Below are 23,632 nucleotides of genomic sequence, written 5' to 3' on the forward strand. Positions count from 1 at the left end.
CATCACTGCTGATCATAATTCCTATCAAAAGACACAAACAGGTCTAAGAACTTGCATTAATCTCCTTTTCTATATGCTGGAAGTTGATCTGTGTTTAATTAAGGGTTAGGATAATCTTGTCTTTATGGCTAGACTGAAAAATGAGTAGGTGTTCGAGTCCTGATTCTGCCACACGCTTCCTTTCAGAATGCTTTATCTCTGGTTTTTTTTATTTGAAAAATGGATGTAACCGTTCTTTTCCTCACAAGAGCAAATACTGTACTTTACGCTAATTTTATAGTGAACATTTATGGAGTAAAGCAATTTTATTTCCACTCTATGTTGAACTGGGGAGGCAAAGATTTTTGAATATTGGCCAATCTTAAAAAGAAAAAAAGAGTTTGGAAAAGTTAAATAAAAAAGTGTAAGAGCTCAGCAAACAGTTGAAAGAGAAGCCTGTTCAGAAAACTCATAAAAAAAGATCATAGCAGAGAAGGCGAGAAAAGGCCAAATTGTTTCAACTTCTGAAAAAAGGAGACTTAGCTTTACCTTGTCTTGATGTCCAAGATATTTCTGATTGCCCTTTAATTTCTAAAAAAGGGATAAGCAGATACAGTGAGTGAAAGCCAAAAATGGACCTATTCAGAGTGGAAATAAAGGGAATGTTTTTAAAAGGCCAGAAAGGTAATCATTACAGACAGATTAGAATTTCTATCAACTGTAATCTTTTCGTGAAGGCTAAAGAATTTTCTGAAAGGTATTTTCTAGCACAGCAGAAGCGACAGTCTTGATGCAAAAATTGTTGGTCTGCATCATGAACAATGTCAGTCTAGACTGTCCCAATAGTTCGTTCTGGCCTTACAATCCATAGATCTATGAATTAATGTTTGTAAGTCATGCTGATACCATAATGATGGAGGCCATAGAAGCATGTTAGTCATGCTAACTTACTACAGGTCTTGGAAACAGAAAGGAAGAGAGACTGCTTCCAGAAAGCTCTCTATGAACAGATAATTGCAATATTTTTCATAAGTTAATTCTGTGAAGGGCATCTTATGTTCTGTAATGACAAGTTCTTGTGCATGACTGTGAATCCATCTGCTTTGTTCTGTGGGTTAGCTGATGAGAGAAAATTGGATTTGTTGATAGAGAGGGTTATGTCTTAGATGAGTGGTACAAAAATAGGTCACAAAACAGAACTAAGCTTGCTTTTTTTTTAATTGCCCCAGATTATTTATTTGGAAAAAAATATACTAAGCTACGTAGGTTGTCTCCTCACAGATTTAGTCATATTTACTAAATAATTTCAAAGACAAGGAAAAATTGTCAGCGCTAGACGTCCTGGATGGAGACATGGGAAAATGGCCTTTTTTTCCTAGTGTCCAGGAGCTCAACTGTTACAGAATTCATCTGGAACGTGGCAAGTCTGAGATCCTCCTGCCTGGAAGAATTTCATTTTAAGTTTCTAACCTTCCTAACCAGCAGGTACTGTGATATTATGGTAGTGCAGAGGCAGAATTGGCTCCAGGTGAGCTTTCGGGTTATTTGGTTCTCACTGTCTTGTTTTAGGTGGTAATGGATATTTAGGAAGAAGAACTGAAAATCTTTGCTGGATATAGCTTTTGTGCAGGGACATTAGGAGGTTGGAGTAATGAATGCCATTTTCTTCTAGTGGTAGGGATAAGTATGGTTTCCTGTGCTCCTGTGTGCTTTAGCCATGCAGTATTTTATATATATATATATATCTGTGTGTGTGTGTGTGTATAGTTGGATAAGTAGCTTTCCAGGAAATACTGTGAATATTAACCTCTTTGTAAGGTTTTCTTAAGCTATTACTCCAGCACTTTTTAGAGTTCTGTTGTTTTCTGGGTGTGATGAAGATGGAAATATTAAAATAGTTGCAGTTAAAATTCAAGAATGTGAACGGTCCTCTTGTCTGTACAGACAGTGACTTTACCAAAATCGATACCTTTTTCTGAGTTTGTCTCTGTTTCAAGCCCTTGAACAATGGAGGTCACATGCACCTTCATTCATCCCTTATCTTCTGACATTTTTCAAGTCATACCTTGTGTTCAGTGTTCATGCCTGGAGCATTGTATGTCCTTAGCACATCCTTCAGGACAATATATGACTCTCTTATCTTCCTCAGTTCAGGGACATGCACTGCAGTTTGAGAGGATACTGGAAGCTCAGGAAAACAAATGGCCATACAATGTCAGATACCTTTCACATTGGTCTTTCCGCTTGACCTGGGCTGCACATTTTCTTTTCTTGTTTCTCATCTGTGCATTACACACCTGGAATTACTTTAAATCTTACTGTTTCTCGCTATGCATAAAGCATATGCAGACATGTAAGCTAGAATGTGCTTTGCAAAAAGTTTGGATGACTAATACTCATCTGTAGAGTAATACAAGTAACTGAGTGTTTGCATTCTAAAAAGGAAAAAAAATAATCAGGTCAAACAGAATGTGTTTGATTCACTCAGAGTACTTAGTAACATTAACATTAATAATTGAAGTCTAGTTGTAAAAACAACCTGATTTAAAACAAAACAGTGAAATAACTAAATTTATTGAAAATATGTAAAGTATTTTCAGAGAAGGACATATTTTCTTAAACAAATGTCAAGTAAGTTCGAAAAAGTTAGTGTGAATCTGTATTTGCTTGGAAGGAAGATCGTGTAGCAGCAGGTCAACAAGAACTGAAGGTGTCAAATCGATAACAAAAGTCACTTAAATTAATTTAAACAATATATCTCAAACTATGGAAGCTGGAGACCCTACTATTTTTAGGAAATAAATTTTCCCTGCAACTCTTATGTGTTCTTTTATTTTCTAACATTCCATCACTAACACATGCACAGAGATTGTTCATGTCCTTCTGTACTTCAGAATACGTTACTTTAAGGAGCCTATAACAGATGTAAAATCTAGGCAAGACACTGCATTATTCATTCAAGTCAGTTCAAGTTATTGATTATGGCATTTTGAGGTATTCTTGCAGCTGCTTTTTTTTTTATCTCTCTCCTAGACTGATAATCTAGAAAATGAAAATGAACAGGGGAAAAAAAAAGATTATGGTATTGGTTCTGTTTTCATTTCTTTGTTAAATTCAGTAGCATGTTAATGAGGCCTTTGTTTTTCTTCACAGCATCACCATTTCCATATCTTGTACATAGTCATCCCTCAGAGAAGCCTGGCTGCATGCATCGTGTCAGCCCTTGGCTTGATACAAAAGTGCAGAATTTTCATTCATAGAGGCACAGCATTTTTTTCCTTTATAAATGCCGAACTGAATGAAAAATACTCCTTAGGGAATTAGAAAATAATGAATGATTGGCATTTGGTGTACAATTTCTTATTCTAGTGAGATTTTGGCATGCCATTCACTAGGAAATTCAGAGTATTGAATGACATCCACATTTACCAGATGGGCTGTCAAGGCGTACTGTGTGTCAACACCTTTGCAGAATATTTGAAGTCTAATTCCTCTTATTTGTGCGTATCCAATTTGGTGTTTCTGAGTAAGGTACTGTATTTATTTTTTCCAATTCTGAAGTTGTTGATGTTAGTACAGCTGTGGCGTGGTCTGTTCACCCACAAGGGTATCAGTATGTGGGGACAGGGGTTAGGGGAAATCCTTGGGAGCACACATACCCTGAGTAAGTGGTAGAGTGTCCTAAAATCAATGTAGTTGTCTTGTGCTCTTTCATGTTGGTACCTTAAAGGCAGTTTGGATCCTATTGGCATCCAGGAACTGGTTCAAAGACCAGCTGGTGGCCAGTTAACGGTTATGTTCCTTAGCAGTTGGTAATAATAAGAGGCTGCTGTTTAAGTATTCAGTAATGACCTTTGTTGGCATGAAATCCTTGGCAAGTCGGTGGATGATACCAAATGGGGTAGAATGGTTGATCTGCATAGCAGATTGTAGCTTCCACTCAAAAAGATACGAACAAGATGAATAAACAGGCTGAGAAAAACTTCCATGAGTTTCAGTGACGACAAAAGCGCTGGTCTGGGCCTGGGATGTAACAACTCTGAGATGTGGTGGTACAGGAGGGGGGTGGTGTAGCTAGAGGACAGCTCTGCTTGGATTCTTTGACAACATAGTCCTGTGTGTGCACGTGGGTGTGGGTGTGTGTGAGAGAGTGAGTGAGAGAGAGATATGGGTACCGAGTTTCTACTACCTCTTACTTCGTGAGTATCAGTGATCACTGAGAGGCGATATTAAGTACAGGCTGGTGTTTGAAATACATAAATGGTGATTAAGGTTTCCTAATACCATTGCAGTTCTGGAAAGAACCACAAAATCAGGTGCAGCTATGTTATTCCAGGTATGCAGTGTCTTCTGTGTGTTCATTACAGCAGGATAGATCACAAATGAAACAGTTTGAACCCTCCACTGCTGTGCTTTCTGTTAAATTTTCTTTGCTGTCTAGGCAATACTTTATTTGCTGCAATGTAATGCCTCTGCTTGTTGGCCTATTCACCACAGCCTGGAGAGCAGATTGAATTCTCCATTTGATTTTGTTTCACCCTTCTTGTCAGCTCTGTTTCTCTGTCTCTGATCTTTCTTTTTTTTTTTTTTTCCTCCTCACTTCTGGATTCTCTCAAATTTGTTCATGTCTTTCCAAGTGTGTTGCCCAAAAGTGGACTTAAATTAGCTGAGGACTTGTGAGTGCTGAGCTGAGCTGAGCTGGGAGATTTCTTCCTGAATCCTGCAGGTCATAGTTTTTCTTACAATCCCAGTATGATGTTTCCCTCTGTGCAACACCTAAATAATGATTCATGTTCAGCTTGCAATGTGCTATAACTCCCAAATCTTTTTAGCTGCTATCCAACCACTTCATTATGTGGTGATTTATCTAGATTTCTGAATAATAGAGTAGTGGAGTGGTAAACAAGGTTGCCTGAAACTGGTTTCATTCTTGGCCACTGACCATCTAAATAAATATCTTCAGAAGATTGTACCAGCTGCTTGATAGAGCAAATAGCCAAGAGCCAGGAAAATTCTGAGATCAAATCCTAATTAAACTGCTGACTTGCTGCATGACCTTGGGTGGCTACATTCTTTGTGTAGCCATGAGCCCCAAATCAAAACCTCTCAGCTGAACTTTTCTCTGAAGACAAATTAAAAATAAATGTACAAAACAGAACCTGTGTACATCACCGACAGTAACATTCTGTTTGTATTGAACTTCTAACCTGACCCCTGATACTTAATGCGAAATACATCTGTATCTTCCTATATACTTGTTCTTATTTGTTTATATGGGTTTGTGGTTGCATTGTGATTAACATTGATGCACACAGGATTATTGAAAAAAGGTTTTTGCAGAACTGATCACCTATTTTATCATACAGAAATGTGCAAGATTTTTTTCTGCAGCTTGTGTAAGATGATGCATTTTTGTGAGAAAGTGTATTGGCTATAGTGCTCTGCGTATGAGCTTCCTGCCAGGCATTACACGAATAAAACTGAGTTATTAACTCATGCTGGATTTAGGCTATATGCAGAAGGCTAATGAGTTCAGGGACAACAGGGAAGAAAATGGGGGTGAATGACCAACGTACTAACTGCTTGTGAAACTTGAGCAGTAGTAGAAAAACAAGGGGAAGGATATGCAGTTAGACATGTGAAAAATCAAAGTACACATCTCTGCATATAGTTTGCCAGGGACCTTAGCTGGACTGTGTTTTAAATGCTAACCATTCAACCAAACAAAACTGTAATGTGCCAGTTTGTACAAGCAGCAGTTGATACATTTGGCAGCTGAATGGGTCTGAAAACTGTGAAGTTTGCAGGATTCCTGACCACAAGGGAGTACCAAATGGAGGCACACCTGCCTTACTGTAACTGCGGCCAACGGAAGCCCTGCAGTGTGACCCAGCTGATGAATGTATCTGGTGTGGTAGCACTGAACTTCCCAAGCTTGAAGGGAATATTTAATGTCATATGGGTTGAGAGCTCACAGAGTTGCCCCAGATGGTAACCAGATAATACAGTGTTACAGGGCAGACCATTCTCAAGAGCCAAATCCTACCATGCTGGCTTCACAGCATCGTTGCATGAATAGTACCCTCTCGTTGAGTGTAATGCAGGTAACTATGGAAGTAGGTGTGCACCACAGAAAAGGCACAAATTCAAGTTATTGTATACCACTCTAGGGATTAAGAGGTAAATGAACACATACGATGTGACACCTTAACAGGATTTCTCTAATAGTATAGAAACACAGAGAAGGAAAATGACAAGAAGAGAGGAAGGTCGGAGAAGGTAGATGGGTAGGAAGGCATGCACTGTTCTTTTCTTAGGTTTGCAGTTGCCTAGTGTTGGTGGGTTGGCTGGCTAGTTTTTCGCAGAAAGAACATTTTTCTTTTCATGTGTTGAATGGTACCTAATGTTTATTGTCATAATGCTGATTCAAGTAATGCTTGGTATGTCTTTACTATATACGGCGAGGAAGACTGGAAATACACAAGTTAGCTGTAAACAATCTATTTTTTTAATGACGACCAAGAGTCCACTAGGTTTATTTATTCTCCAATTTCAATATATTGAGACCTACCTGGGGAAATCTGTATACTGGGAGATTCTGTGCTATATAGATATTTTCCAGACTAGGTGGTTCAACAACAGAGTCATACAGGGTTTTTTTGACTGTTAAATATAGAAAGGAATGTCTGCTTGGTAATTCTGCCGTGGATAAAACGTTGTGCAAGTTTTTGTTCTAAGGTAGAAAGGAAGAATTAAATCATGAACTACAGTTGTGTATCCTGCTGATCACAAGCTGGGAAAGCATAAGCAAGATTTGTGTAAGACCAGGACATCTGCTCAGGTGCTGATAGGAACGCTGGAACTTCACAATTGAAATATAGTTTAGTTAAAAACATGAACTCAAGTTGCATACTACCTAGAGTGTTGCATAGTGTTGTTAAGTATTTGGAGATTAGTTTTTCAAAAACAGAAGAAATAAAAATAAAGCGCTTATATTGTTTAACACTAGATGTGGCAGGTTCTGATCTGATTTCTCAGCTTGTGGATCCTTAGTAACTGCAGATGAGTTTCTCGTTATCTCTGCAGGACCTTCAGTATCTTTTTTGTCCTCTTGTACCTGAAACTCTGCTACTTCCACAAGTCACAATCATGATCTTACAATTTCTCTTCATATTTCCCTACAGTTGTAAGAAGTTCTCTGTGTGCTGGAGAAAGGTGCCCCAGTCTGAGGATGCTCAGCCAGTCTTCTATACAGGAGGCTACTAAGAGGTAGACGTGGCTCTTTGAACAGCAAGGTTTGTATAATGCTAAATGTTGCTTTCTACACTTGTTGCGTAACATGGTTCATCAATAGCACTAGAAAATTATTAATTGCCCCTTATTCCCTTATTCGAACAGTGGCTGGTTTTGCTAGTGTTTCTGTGATTGTTCTCTCAAGTGATAAGGGTGTGGTCTAAAGAGAGCATATTCATACCTGGTTTGCTGATCAACTCAGAAATGTGGAACACAGCTTAGCTTTAATGTGGAAGAATAGCTCTTGCTCACAGAGCTTATTTTTTTACTTGCACTCCCTCTCTCTTTCAAAATTACATCTCTCTCTTTCAACTTTCTATATACATGCATATCTACATGTATGTGTGGAGATGCTGGGGAGGGATTATGCATAGTATAGACATTCTTGGTGTTGAACAAAATCTTTCTTTGACTGATTCAGTGACCATTTTCATTAGCAAGCAAAAATCACAGTGACCCTAGCTATTTTTGGACAGAGTTGCAACAAGCAAAAAATAACTGAGCATGAGCACCTAATAATAAAGGAGTTACTGAATGAGGAAAGGTCCCTAACAGTTTACGAAGCTCACTAATTCGAAAATAAGCTAATTTATCCATCAAGTAAGAAGGCCTTACAGAAGTCTACAGAAGCATGTGCTGTAGCTGATTTCAGCATAATTTTTATGACAGCAATTAAAGCTTGATGTTAAACTATATTTTTAATGCTTATAACACCAACTTCTACAACCGTGCTAATGAAAATTGAAGTTTTTCCTTTGTGTTGTATGAAATTTGTGAAAAATGAAAATTTCTCCTGAAAACCTTTTTCACCATCTCACACTGCTGATACTGTCATTCAGTTCAAGAATCAAGTGCTGAATTTCCCATGCTACTTAGCTGAAAACACGTACTTATTAAAATGTTGCTGTCATTGAATTCAATACTCAATTTATGGCAGTAAAATCTGAGACAGTTGCGAAGACTTCTACCATTCTTGGAGAATATTATCCTGTCTCTTAAGAAAAGTATGGCAAGTCTCATGAATAGCTACTGGCATTATTTATAACTATCATTTTCTTCAGTATGCACCATTTTACAGTTTTCACTAGTAGAGTCAGTTCCTTACAAAGGCAGGACAAAGGCATCAAGGAACCATTCTGGTAAAAACACAACTCCTAAGGATAAATATAATATGAATCAAGATAAGAGCACATGATAATATATCTCAATGCAAAGGTATCACGCAAAATAATGACAGGTGAAGAGTTTAGAGATACCATGCAAATAATGCTGAGATTCTAGTTGGGTGACAGCTAGGCATGCATGGGTATGAAATTATCTATGCCAAACTCTCAAAGATAGCCTGTCTGCAAATAATAGACCATTTCTGGGCAAAATGTGAACAAGACAATGTTTTCCCTCAGTACTTCATGCAGTATAAACAAGAATAGAGAAATACTGAGGCCTTCCCTGTCTTCATATTGAAGGATATGAAATGTGAAGGAAGTTGGAGTTTAGTATTTCATGCTTTCTGAATCCCAGGTTTCATGAATTACAGGCCATTCTACAATCTCATAGTTAATCTGAATCCAGGAACAACTGTAGGTCCTGGTTTTTGGCTCTTAGTAATTCACTTAGTAATTTTTAGAACAGAAGTCCTAGGTTTTCATCCCTGTCTGAAAAAATCGTAACATCCTCAAGTCTGTTTTCTGTGCTAGATATATGAGACTTAGTAGGTAAAAAATATGTTGACTATAGACAAATTCTTTTGCAGATTGAAGGAAGCAGAATGCTTTCCAATTTATGTACACAGTAGGAAATAGTATGTTTTTTAAGGCAATTACTTTTGCCTTGTTTCATGAAACTGGCAATGAGGTTGATGTAAACAATGTAAAAGCAACTGAATCTTAAACGGAGGCAGGTTTTCTGAAACACCTGTTCAAGCCAGTATACATAGCAATCACTCTTCTCTCAGGATTTGATCCCCTGTATGAACACTAAACCTATAAAATGCACAATATACATGCACAGAAAAGAGAAAACAGTAGGCCTCTTATAATGTAGAAAAAGATCTGCATTTTGCCAATGCAGATGAAAAGAAGAATGTGCTTTTACTCCAGCTTATCTGTCTGAAATAGCAGTACACCCAATGTTTTCACTGATTCATCTGAATAATATTAAATTCTGAACTCCAGTAAATGCTCATTGCTCATTGTTTTCCCAAATAGCCACATATTGTTCTCTTTCATCCAGCCCAAATGATCACAGATGTATTTTAGTTGAGATTTTCAAAACTGTTTCTGTTAGCAGCAGCTGATAACTGAATAAAATGTGTCAAATTGCTTTCAGGACCAACCACTTCACTCAAACACAAAGGCAAACATTTCAGTCTATTTACAGCTTCAAAATTTCCCCATAGAGCACAGCTGTCTCAAGTGCAATTATTTATATGTAGATTTAGTGGCACTGAGGAGTACCCCTCTTTCCCTACCCTCAAAAGGCATGAAAGCTGATTACCTAATTTTATAATCTTTTCCCAGATACTTTATGTGCATCTGACCAAAGTCTGGCCCATTAAAGTAAAAAGGGCATTGCCCTTTAGTGGAATCAAGATTACTTGAAAATCATCTTCAAAACCATTGAGAGTAGCAGTTACTAACTATCTCTGAGCTTTTTGACTGAGTAAAAATTGGGAGAATATCAAATGGGTCTGTTTAGAGAATAAGTAGAGACTAAAGCCACACTTAGATGCCATAGGATCTCTAATCTGGGATACATAAATATGACTTTTGTCCCTTTAATTCAGAATTCCTTCTTCAGGGCATCTTTTGAAGTAGGGTTCATGCTGCTTTGAGAGTTTAGTCCAGTGATATTAAATTAGGAATGGAGCTAAGAAGGAAACTTCTCTTTAAACAAGGTCAAAAGTATAGATAGACATTTAATTTCATTCTCCTGAAGTGCATGGCTCAGCTCCAAAGACAGAGATGCTTAGAGCCAAGCAGATGGGGCAGCTGCTTGGGTTTGGGGTTTTTTGGTTTTTGTATTACTAAAGGAAGTCAGTTTTGGTTTTTTTTTTTTTTAAGAATTAAACTTGTAATAAGTTTTGTATCAATACAATTATTAAAGCCCCTTTTCTTCCTTAGAAAATTATAAAGAATGTACTTTCTTGGATCTTTTGAATACAGATAGTCTCAGCCTGAATAGCAAGAGCAGCACATCAAGAGAGAAGATATATGTACAATAACTTTTGCTTACATTCAGCCATGGCGACACTCTGAAACTACGTAGGACAGGCACTAATCATGACTGGTGAATTCAGAATTATTCTCATCTGAAGGATAGCCAACAAAAAGCAAACATACACGTCAAAGACTGGCTTTGGATTATAATATTTCAGAGGTGTCTTGTGTGCTGCTATAGCTGAAGTTAAAAAGGATTTAGCAATATGAACTCAGTTTTTTGTGGGGTTTATGAGTGAGACGACTTGAGTTGTTCTGGGTGGAAAAGTAGCCTGCCAGTTCTAGTCCTAGTCCAGAGTATGCTGTACATATTTCCTGTTTTAAAAACAAGAAGAATTGGTATGTATCATTGTCCTGGCTTCGGCTGAGATAGAATTAATTTTCAGCTTGGTGGCTAGTGCAGTGCTGCGTGTTGGATTTGGCATGGGAGCGGTGTGGTCAGGGACTTTTTTGTTTCTCAGGCCCTGCCAGTGGGAGGGCTGGAGGGGCACAGGAAACTCGGAAGGGACACGGCGGGGACAGCTTGACCCCAACTAGCCAGAGAGGTATTCCATACCATGGGACATCACGCTTGGTGTATAATCAGGGGGTGGGGGGAGTTGCCTGGGGCTTCCTGATCGTTGTTTGGGGGCTGGCTGGGCATCGGTCAGCAGCGGGTGGTGAGCAGCTGTATTGTGTGTCACTAGTTTTCTAGCCTCCCATCCATTTGGATTTCATTCCTCTCCCCTTCTCCCTCCTTTTCGTTATAACTGTTACTGTTATCATTACTATTGTTCTTTTGGTTTTATTCTGTTTCAGTTAGTAAATTGTTCTTATTTCAATCCTTGAGTTTTACATTCCTTTCTGATTCTCTTCCCCACCCCTCTGGGTGAGGGAGGAGTGAGCAAGTGGCTGTGTGGCACCAGTTATCAGCTGGGGTTAAACCACGGCAATCACGCATATGCAGTTGCGTAAATATGAAGGATCAAACCTGCCGCTGCTTACTAAAAGCACAGGTATATGTTAGAAAGTGTCATTTGCTCTTATGGTTTCATGTGTGCAATGGCAAAGCCAACTGGAAGTGGGCATTAGGTTACTTCTGTGAGGGACTGTGTACACTTAATAGCCATTATCCTGACTCCCCTTTTTACTACAGTCCAAAAATTCCACATACAGCCTTTTCATCTGCTAACAGAGCTGCACATACCTACAGGTTCCCATCCTTAAGTAAGAGTATTTTACACGACCTATCTTTTTGACCCCTTATAGTCTTTTTCTACCCTGCTATTCTAATGGGTGCCAAGTATTGGTGGCAAATATTGAGTGTTTTCAAATCAAAGTGAATGGAAAGTAGTAAGTTTGGGCAAAGATCGGTGCATTGCAGACTGAGTCCAGGGCATGTTACTTGTCTTCTCCCAAAAGTTGGGGGCTTTGTGTTCATGCCTGTTTAATAGAAATGGTATACACTTTAAATATGTATCTGCACCAGAGCCTAGAGCTATTACACATTGATGGTCCACAGTGTGTATTTTTAAAGCATTTATAATTAGGTATTTAGCTATCAGACTAAAATAGTTCCTTCAGGGACAGTCCACGTATAGTACACATTTGTAGAGAACTCTCATATTTAAATACATTATTTACCACAGGGAGACAGGAAATTGTTTCTTCATACAAATTCCAGTCTCTCAGGCAGGTATTGCACACTCTGAGAAATGTACAAATGTATCATTTACCTTAGAAGGACCCCTAAAATATTACTCAGTTCTGCCTGAGCCATTTTACTCTTGTGATTAAACCACAGTCAGAAGCTAATCTGCATAAGCTCCTGTGTTGAAATATAAGTTTGGTGTCAACATTATCAGTGCATTTTCTTTGAAGCTGAATGAGCATATGTCAAAGATACAATAATAAAAAAAATAATTAACTGAATGCTTACAAATGACTGATTTTAAGTTACCCATGACACTGGCTTTCTTAGATGTAAATTTCTAGCCAAACAGAAAAGCAGATTCGTCCATGATATTGATATACCTCAGTATTTTACAATCAACACTTTAAAATGTTTTGCACACTTTGTTGTGGTTGCTGGTGTATCCACATTGTCTTTTTACGAATTGCTGAATCCAGCCCTTCTGTAACAAGCAAGAAATTTGGTGTTCTTTTTCATACAGTTAAGACTCTCTCTTTCAAAACCACTGAGGATTACTTTTTTAGGAGATAGAAAGTTTAACCTTTCCTATAATACTATATATGGTCTGTGAGTTACTGTTTTTCTGAATATATCATGTATGTGGAGATACTGTATATCAGAAATTTTTGACAAATGTTTTTTCTTCAGAAAATATCTGCTTGTCAAAAACAGAGCTTTGCTGGACAGTCATGATTTGAAAGAAGCTTTTTTGGATTGGAAAAGCATTTTCTGAATTTGTGTGCAAATCAGAGCAGGGATTTGAACCTGTCTCTTCCACATTCCAGAGCAGTGCTGTGATAAGTAGACTACAAGTGGACAGTTTTCATGAGGTTTCCCATTTTTGTCCCTTTTTAATGTTTGTTGGTTTTTTTTCCTCTTGGTTTCCTAAGATCATTTTTTCAGTGCAGAATGGGAGGATTTTGAAATATCAGTGCTCTGTGGGACACTAAATTATATTTTCCCTTCAAATCTGATTTTAGTAATATTTCTTCACTTGAGTCACCCTCTGAGGTGCCTCAGATGTAAAACATTACAGTTCAGTTGAACTGAGGATGTGGCTCAGATCTGTGGGGTTTTTTAAATGCCCACCATGGTTGGTGAGAGATAAACACTCTGGGAATGTGGAAAAAAGAAAGCGAGCTTTTTGACTTACGGAATTACCAGTATCTCATAGTAAAAGCCTAGCAAATTACTTTCAGCCAATTTGTGCTAATTAGCCCTTAATTATTTTCCATGTGCAGCACCTCTTACTTCAGTTTGCATCTGTTCTGCATTCATAGTAAAACTTAAAAGTGTCCCATCTTGAGTATCACATTATCTTGCAAACTACTGAATTTTCCTTCTTCTTTGCCTGGTGGCATTTCTGCAGCCAAGCTGCTGAATTAGATGATTTGTTCACTAAAAATAACCAACTTTTTAGTTATTGCATGAGGTACCCACAGTGGTTTCCTTTAGGTAGCTCCCTTTTATCCTGACATAGGAATTCTGGGATGGTGGCTGCAACCCTAAGGGTGTGAAGTGCTTGTCTTCAAAGGCAAGAGCTGTTGGTTTCACTGTAAAACACTGCCTCCCAGTAAAATCACTGCTACATGTACATACTCTGCATACAAGTTGTACATAACATTTAGTTTCTGCATATTATTTTTCCCACTTCCAGTATTTACTGTCAAACTACTTTCCAGCCCTGACATATTTCAGCCCTCCCACCTTCCCTTTTTCTAGGTTTTTTTTTGTTTGTTTTTGTTTTTTGTTTTTTTTTAATGGACCACAGCAACTGTACTCAGTTTAATGGGACTCTTAACCTGCTCTCAACTTTTTCCAGCCTTCTCCCCTCATCCTCCTCTGCCTGGCCTTTGTTCCTTTCTTACCTGCTCTATTTATCTGTTATTCCCATCCGCATCTTTGTCTCTTTTTTTTTCACTTCAGCTGTTGCTGTATGTCTGTCTGTTCTTGAACTAGTTCTCCTTCTCCTCTGTATTTGGACACTATACAGCAATTCCGGGAAAGATAACTCTCGCTGTAGTTGCTATCTAGGAAAAGAAATGCATCTACTTCTAAATGCAGGTGGACAGTTTGTTTTGACACCAGTAATTATCTGTAGTATTAATGTATAATAATTATTTGGTATTACTGAAATTAGGAATAAAAACAGTTCATTGCGGTTCAGACATGACTGTCATGTAAAAGTACTGCTATTAAATAAGTTTTCTGTATATTCCAGGAAAAAGGGGGAGCTTGGGTTTTTATTTTATACCAGCTGTTCCCCTTTTTCAGTGACTGATTATCTGAAGATTCTGTTTTATTCCTGGAATATTTGGGATTAAAAAGACCTCAAAAAATGCCAAGAACCTTTAGCTTCTCACATAACTGAATTGAGTGTGTTTCAACAGAGGGATATACTATGTGGTCAATAATTGTATATAACCCATTTGCTGCTAAAGAAAATACCCCATCAAGAGATAGAAGAGTAACTAACACATTGGGATGTTTGAAAGCATATAAAGCAAGATAATATCTTATTCATCCAGTTGAGACAGATTTCACTCTATTCATCAGATTTATCTTTGCAAAAATCTCCTTTATTTGCAATTTAAATTTTGTGTCTTACATTCACAAAGATTCATGTATCATGAGCATCTAGAGTAGTATTCCCAATATGAAAAAGTGTTTCATTCATTAATAAAGGATTGTTTTACAACTCATTTCTACAGTACAGGTATTACATGTAGTGTGAGTGTATCATCAAGAAACTTTTGAATGTATTCCTATTAATATGTCTTTTTTTTCCACCTAACATTCTATCAAAAAGAGAAAATCCTATCAGCATCACTAAATCCTTCTTTAAGGTTTCATTGATCTTAGCCTTAGAACAACATTATAAAAAGAGTCCTACACACAGATAATGTCTAGAGGATTTTGGCTAATCTTAGCACTCATTTTAGATTAGATCTAGTCATATTCAGACATGTAACTATTCTTGTAGATAACATATGCCTACCAGTGTTTACCCTTAATTAAGATGCAATAATTGCTTCTGTTACCTTCGGTCCTAAAAGAGTAATGCCAAATATATTCATAGACCTTTGATGATAAATGTCTTGTAGTCAATGTATAGCATTCCAGGCTCAGGATCAATTCTCCCTGATGAGGAATTCTTTCTAACGGTGAAAACTTGTGCAGGGAATAACGTAATCTTCATGCATCCTAATGTTTCAGACTGTACTTAGGTATTCAGCTCATTTCTTTATTCTTTAGTTTCCATTCTGCAGAAACTTATATATATATATATATATATGTATATATAAAGATTATTCAAATAGCTTTTTGTCAGTGAGTGAATTATTTTTGAAAGGACAGCACATAAGAAAAATGTGGAAATTACCATAAAAGTTGAAGAAAAGATTTCATTTTCACTGTACCAGTTTTCAGATGTCAGGCTTTAAATAGAGTTACAAAGACTAAGGTAGCAATATAAGGAAACAAGAATTTAGACTCCAGTTTTAAAATAATATGGGTAATACTCTGTACCTCAAATTTGTCATTTGGTTGCATAACTCTTCATGGACTTTCAGGATATCATCAGTTTTCAGGGTGTCTTTTTTTATCTCACATGTATGCGTATTTATCAGAATGTCTACATTTTCTCTTCCTTCTAAATAAAGTTGTATGCAGTGATATTTTGGGGTATCTTTTATTATAAATATATAATGTTATCTAATGCATTGCTTTTCATAAGGGAAAACATAAGTCTCCAAGGGTGTAACATTTGTTTACAGCTGGCTCTTTTTCTCTGTGAGAACATTTTGCTTTGCATTATTAGTTAATAGCAAGGGAAAATGGAGAGCAAAATTACTGCTGCATAAACAAGCCTGTTACACAGATACTAGAGATTGTATGATTTTTTTTTTTTTCTTTTTCAGGGTAGTTTTTGAATATCACAAGGGTTGAGCTTACGCAGTTTACCAGCCATAGTGATGGCAGAATTATTCAGGGCTGAGTTCTTAAACACATTAAAGTTGGTGATTAAAATTCCCTTGGCTTAAGCATTGGCACAATAAGTCTTAGACTGTCAAAGGGATTTGTGTTGTGTAGCTAAAATGCTACTTTTTTTTTTTCCCCAGCAGCTAAAGAAGTGGTGTCTTCCAGTAGCAATTTTTGGTAGGAGACTGACAAAGTATCCTTCTGAAAATGCTTTCAAGTATATGTTCCTTGTATGTCCTGACTGACAATAGGGCTCGATAACGTTATACACCTCCTTCTTACATGGATAACATGATATAAATAACATGACATAAATGAAAGCTGCAATAGCAACTGAAGCAGCTGCTGTCTTTTCATGTAAATGTTACAATTAAGTGTTGTTCTGATGAACCAAGTAAGGTCATGTCTTTATGTATTTCTGTTCAAATTACACAAGTTTCAATATAGTGGTTGTTATTTTGTATAATTACTTTATGTCTCAAAAGTCATTAATGCTTTGTTTTAAAGCACCTGTTCTAACTAATGGTGTGTGATGTTAGAAGACAGACAGGATGGGTTTTACTCTGTTTATGTTAAACAATTAATATACTGGAAATAGCACAGAGCCTAATACAGTTGTATTGTGCTATACTTAAATCTCAAATCACCGAGATTTTCTCACCTTTGCTTGATACCTTAGCTACTCTTCCCTTTTATTCTTACTCAGGGAAGCACATCGATCTGTGCAACTTTTTGTATCTACTTCAGACTCAGTGCCCAAGGATATCATTATAATTAAGCCTGTACTACATTCCTGTTTTGCATAAGCATGGCTGTGCATCAGTAGTTTTTCTTTTTTTTCTTTTCTTTTTTTTTGTTTGTTTGTTTGTGGTTTTTGTTTTGAGTCTAATACTGTGTTTGGTATTGTCTCCAAGAAAGTTATCTGTTTGTTTCTTACAAAAGATGGCTTATGTTCAGACTAAGTTGAGATGGTGGGCCTTACTGCATTCCTGTAATAATTAACAGTAAAACTTGTCACGGTCCACTCAGTGGACTCGTGGTGGTTCGTTTACTATGATCTCAAAGTGCAAAAGTCAAGGCGACCACGCCAAGGGGTTATGCTTCAATAAAACAGCACAATTTTATTGTCTGCCTGTAAAGCAGCATGCGATAGGTAGAATGACAGAAAGTGAAGAAAAGATAAAGCAAAAAGAAAAGAAAAGAGGATTATAGCCACCACCACGGGTCCAAGGTGTCCCTGTGGTCCCAGATCCAGACAGCATCCCGCCAGTCCTTCCGATCGTCGTGATCCTTGGTAGGGAAGATCTCCAAAGTTTGGTTGCTAAGGAGCCATCTTTTAAGTCAAACAATACACCTCGCTCCTCCTCTGGCCCATGGATTGTTGCCAGTCTCCAACTTCTTGAGCAAGGCTACCATGCACTTCCAAAGAGGAGTGCCCGAGGCGTGTAGCTTCAGACCAGGAGGTGTGTTTTTGTATTGTAATGATATTATAATGAAGAAAGTTCACTTGAAGTTCATGTTTTCTGGTTTGTTTTTATGACAACGGTTGTGATCCATCTTCTGGACAGCTGTTGTGTGGCCTTCTTGTAGTTGTTCCTTCCAGTGCCAGCTATCAGGGAGCGGCATAGTACTCCTCATACCATGCAGTTCTCCTTCCCAGAGTCTCTGTGTCTCGGTGTCCATGAGGACAACATTCCAACCAGGTCTCTGTTAGCAGTGTTGAGACAATATCGTTCTCTTTAGACTGACTCTTACAAAACTCCCAGTGACTTCACACAGGTTTCTACCACTATATCTGTTTTTTTCCATTTCACATCCCTATCCATTTTTTTTATATATTTAGAGTAACTTAATCACATTATCCTTTGGTAGGAATGGCCATCCTTTATTCATTTTAATACAGTTCATTTGAGGAATATAAAAATATTAATATTAAACAATCTACTGTGTTTTAAGCAGATCATAAATTTTATAGTCAACATATTGCTTATTTAGCCATGAAATATCCAATGTGTATTCTCCTAATCAGGCTTGTTATAATTCCTGAATTGTAGGGCAGTTTGCGATGTACTTATGACATCGGGGTTATCAGTTTTAGAAAGTCTGAGCCAATCGACCTTTCCAGTTTCTAAACCCCGTTCTGTCATGTATATGCTGTATAAGCTTGCACAAGTCCTTTAACCAGTGCTAAAACTGAGTAGCTGAAGTTAGGAACCAGGGTAAGTGGTCTTGGTATTGTGGAGCGTCTAAGAACCTAGCAGCCACAGCTAGCTAAGCCATCAAGTCTTTTGTCTCTATCTCCCCATCAATTAATTCCATTTAATAGTCAACGGTTAAGCCTGAATGTATTAGCACAAACTTGCTTCCCCTTTGCCATCTCTGGAATGGGGATAGTATCTGTACCTAACACTTGCCTGTAAAATGAGAAAACCGGAAGTAATTACATGATTATTATCTGGGTTGTTTTTTTGTGTTTGGTTTTGTTTTCAGATTTTCTAAAAAGATCCTTTTAAATAAATTTTTAAAAACTGATATCTACAAGGCACTGATGATGTTTTCCTACTCTGAAAGATGTGTTGTATATTACACATGCAGTAAGACAAAAGCTTTTGAGAAGCATGTGTCTGTGTATATACTGTGCAGCTGCTTTCTACCTGCACTGACTGATGCTTTTGGGACACACTGGATTCATTATACACTGCATGAAGTATAGTTCATATGTCTGTTTCTGCTTCTTGGAATTAGTGGCATAACTGTTCATACAGAAACCAGCCAGAAGCACTGGACTTGCTTCACAACCATACATCAGCTATGTAAGATACGCACAATTTGTTCCTGAAGGTGAAGGGGATTGAGACTGAAATATTTTACATTCATTTTTTTTCACTTTGTTTCTGGCATTTCTGGATATAGCACAGCAGGTTGAAGACATTAATCTTTTAATAAATTTGGAAATACCATTAATGTTTTCAAAATGCTACCAGTCCATATTTCTAAGCAAATATATGAATGCATAGGAGCACTCTTCAGAGTGCAGATGTAGCAAGTGCCTTGTAGTTTCTGTTGTAGCACGTAAAATACAAAAAAAAATATTGGACATAGGAGTGGTTAGAAAATAACATTACAGTTGTGAAGGCAACTAAAAATCCAGGATTTTCTGTGTTCCTAAATTGCAAAGTCAAGTTTAGATGCAGAAACCTTTCAATTAAATAATTAAGAAGTACTAAATGCTGAGCTGGCTAGCATATTTGATTTTTTTTTTATCCTATGATTTCTATGCATGCCCATTTGTGTATGCATTTGGATGCAATTGCACAAGGCTACACACTATTGGCACACAACTCCTCCTTTCCAGTGGTTTTTCATTTGATGATCCACTCTCTATATAGTTGTGAGCTGGTATATTCATGCCAGACATCATGCAAAGGAGATGAAAATTGGGATAGAAGTGTTAGCCTTATTTCCGGCAATACAGCCCAGCTACCAAAATAACCATCTGGAGTGGCACTTCAGGAAAAGGTATCCAGGGCCTATCAGTGCTTATTGTGTTTGGAAAAGTTCAGAGTCTTTAGTAGCACATTGCTTAGTGATGTCTGCTACAATCTAAACGTGTTAGTTTTTAGCACAAACTTAATTTATTGTTGACAGTGACAATCTCTTCATTAATTTCACTGTGTAATCTTTGTCTGATTTCAAGTGTGTCTGTAAATCTTCTTGCTATTTTGGCAAACAAGTTATTAGCTTTTTCAAAGGTAAAGACATGAGAGCTCTTTGAAAGAGGTTAAGTCTTCTGGAGAGCAAAGTGCTTCGTGAAGGCAGGGGCCACTTTTTCTTTCCTTTGAAGATAATAAAAATATGGAGAGTAGCTGGTCATGAACAAAATGATCAGGGTGGCATAACTAAAGCTTATTGAATTTGTGTTGAGGATCCCCAAAATGGCGGTTCCATTTGTTCCACACAGCTTTATCCTCTAATTCCTAACCACAATGCTGTTTTATTGTGCACAATGAAAAGACTAATTTGACTAAATCCATTCATAAATGACAAAATCAATAGTTCTCCTTTTGAAAGTCACTCAGCATATAGAATATGAGAATTTATGGTTAGTTTACTGTTGTCATGGATGGGTGTCTCTCTCTGGTAGTAACTGATAAAGCAGCTTTTGAAGCCAGGCTGTCTCAATAAAGTACTTAAATCCATCTTAATGTACCCCGGGGAAGCAAGTCTGAATTAACCTAGTACCTTAGTTTTGCAACAATAATAAGGTGAAAGGGAGTATGCAGCAGAAACTGATTATAATAAGTGATACAAAAGGAGACAGCAACAATGAGGCAGCAGTAGAATAGGAACTGGGATTAAGGGATCTCTCACCCAGCCATGTGCAAAAATGTTGAAAATTAATGTTGTATTGTTTAGCTAACAGCTGTCAAGTCATTCAAGTCATTGTAATGTGTAGTATGCTTGCTTTCCTCTTCGTCTCACCAAGAGCATATTAGAAATCATATTCTCTTTCTTCTGAAGAATGACAAAGTTAATCCTTCCTTGCATTGCTGTTAAGGCAAACTCATAGTAAAGGCTGTCTCTTAGATTTGTCAGTTAGGATATTAACGTAGCGTGAAACTTTGATGTTAAACTGGCATTTGATGAGTAGGGGTAAAAATCACTTAGGGCGATATTCTTCCTAGCTGTTTTGTTTGTGTATAGCAGAAGACGCGAAGGATGCAAATACGCCCTAATGCATTTGTGGTGCTACTGTAATCAGAGAGAACGCTGCATTCCTGACATCAGCTAAATACTAAGATATGTTCTTCTGAGAACATATGACACCTAAAAGAGACCAAGGAGGAATCCAATGTTCTGTTTCATTAAAATAATGTTTTCCCTATAATCATAATACAAGAGAAAATAGTAAGAAAAATGTCCTTATTAAACAGACTTGAAAACCAGTATTACCAGACGTTCTTAAAATCTGCTGTCAGGTAATGTCCATATAACTCTACTCTGACATCTGTTGTAGTTTTTCTTCTGGTTATCCTGGTTTGTTGGTCTCTTTTTAACACAGGTTATAGTATTAATAAGTTACACTTGGAGTTGAAAGGATTTAGTACATTTATTTTCTAAAAAGCAATGTTTAATATTACAAATTAAAACTAATCTTTTTTGTGGTAACTCGGCATTTCTAAAATTTTGCCCATGGTAAAAGAGAATCAGAAATCAGAATAGGTTGGTTGGGACATTTTTATTTGTGTTAGATTCAAACTTTGTCCTCGATAAGCAGAAGTTAGACATGATGTCTTTTAGCCCTTAGTGTTCTGTTACAGGTGGTGATAACGATAGATGTTTGGAGCGTTTGCTTAATGCTAGGGAGCAGTTGACTTCATTCTTACGTATTCCTTTTGCTCTGATCATCCTGTTTCTGAGACAGGGCATCTGACCCAAATACTGTGTGAATAATAGGCAGATTTTATGGACATAAAACAGAACAAAGCTTTGCATAAGTTTCTTTGATGTTTACCATCTCTTAGACAGTGCTAAGGCTTTTTTACTTTTTTAGATGCCACTTGACTCTTATGAGAAAGCAAATTGAAGGTATTCTTTCAACTGTTGTGGTGTTCTGGTGCTGATCAGCCAGGAAAACCACCGTGTTTGAACCACGCAGGGGAAGGGGTTTTATCTTTTAAAAAACCCCAAAATACATCCAGTATCAGTTGTGGTAGTTTTAATGTAGATGGAAAAAGAATAATAATTATTTGCATTAGAGTAATCTTAATTTGTAGCTTATAAGTGACTTATGCCAGAAGTAAGAAGCAGGTGGAGCTTGCAACAAGTGAGGATGCACTCGTGCATAACTGTGTTGACAATTGTTAGCAAATACACTTCTGAGTCACTGCAAATAGATGCACTGTTGTCCCGGAGAAACTTGTATTCTCTGAGAACACTGTGCAGCAATGCATGCATAATGAAATACTCCCCTGCATTGGCACTTGATTTTAGAAGAATGCTTCCTCCATTTTGAGTGACTTCACTGAAAAAATGCTGCAAATGCATTAACTGTTTGAAGGCTTCATCATTCCAGACTTCCAGCAATTAAGGAGAACTCACAACTGTGTAGCAACCATTTTTTGAAATAATGATCAAGAATTTCAGAAATAATTTTCTTAGTAATTTGTTGTTACTCTGGACAACATAGGATTCAAGATGGTTATTACTTATAAAAGCAAATTGCATATTTCGTTTCTGAAGAGAAGGACATAGCATCCCTTTACAACTTTGAGCAGCCTGTGAATCATGTGGTAGCTCAGCCCCAGCATTTGCTTCTTGGTGACCTAAGGATGTTTCCATGGTGATTTGCATTTACTGTTTACCCCAATGCTCACCTTGGTATGACTAGCAATACTTGAGTGCTCTGAAATTAACCTCTTCAAAACTGATAGTCACACCTTGTAATCTCTTAACATTCTCGCTACTACTACTCTTCTCTGCACTCTCATGTCAAATCCTCTGTGCAGTATTCTAAAAATTTCTTTGTATGATTCAGTCTACAAATGAGCACTACTTTGTTACACATCATTTAGTTACGTTTTTCCTGTAATCATTATGTCACCCCTTGTGGATAGCGTTGCAAAATATCCAAGATACTTGATACAACACACTAGGGAATATAAAAATTAAGTGAAAAAAGTAAAATGAAGTGAAAGAAAATGTTTTCATACCCAAATATGATTGACATTTTACTGATTCTTTTTCCATTAAAGAAAATTATTTTTTAAACCGTCTGTTTATGATCATTTATCAATTCAGTTAAAAAAACCTACCAAGAGGAATGATACCACATAAAGAGTTGCTGCTGTGAATATATTGCATCTGAAGAGCAGGAACCATTTTGTCACTTCATGCTGTCAGCTGTGCCCCGAGCCTCTGCAGTGCTGCTCCTGGAGGCTCACTGGGAGCGGTACTCCTGCTTTTCTTGGAGTCTTGTTAGTATACGATGGATTTACAGTGAATCACTTCTCAATCCTAGTGGAAAGAACACAGGACTGTTCAGTTATTCCTTTTGCTTTCATACTTACCTGAATTAAGAAAGTTCCTAGACCTTAATACTCCAGAAAACAAAGCGCCCAGTACATGATGAGGTTGAACAAGCTATCATTGCTAAGCCATATTCACCTGCACTGATACTGGTCACAGTCTTCGTGTCAGCTGCCAACTGGTCAGAGGCTAATCCACTGCAGTCTACCTATGATCCATTAAAATATTCTTTCTTCATCCAAACTGCCTTAACACTAGAACAGCTTATGATAGGCTGTTTCCATTAGTTTATAAACTGAAACCATCCTTGACTCAGGCTTTCCATTACTCCACAGACCTTTTTTTCCCCATGCTTTTGGTCTACTAAAAAAGTATTTTTCTAGTATTTACAAGGGAAAGATAAACTACAAGAAACAGTACATGAGGTGCAGATTCTGTAAACAAATACTATTTTTCTCTA

The 23,632-nt window shown here is 37.3% G+C and overlaps 1 long non-coding RNA gene across 2 annotated transcripts in view; it reads left to right on the plus strand.

Moving 5' to 3' along the window:
• Nucleotides 1-1,256: 1,256 nt before the first annotated feature.
• LOC121098163 overlaps nucleotides 1,257-23,632 on the plus strand; it is a 76,906-nt gene continuing 54,530 nt past the window's right edge. For both annotated transcript variants that reach the window (XR_005831192.1, XR_005831191.1), the window contains exons 1-2: nucleotides 1,257-1,507; nucleotides 7,164-7,274. This is a non-coding gene — a long non-coding RNA (uncharacterized LOC121098163). The remainder of the gene's footprint in view (nucleotides 1,508-7,163; nucleotides 7,275-23,632) is intronic.

This window comes from Falco naumanni, chromosome 15 (assembly GCF_017639655.2).
Source record: "Falco naumanni isolate bFalNau1 chromosome 15, bFalNau1.pat, whole genome shotgun sequence".
Lineage (NCBI taxonomy): Eukaryota > Metazoa > Chordata > Aves > Falconiformes > Falconidae > Falco > Falco naumanni.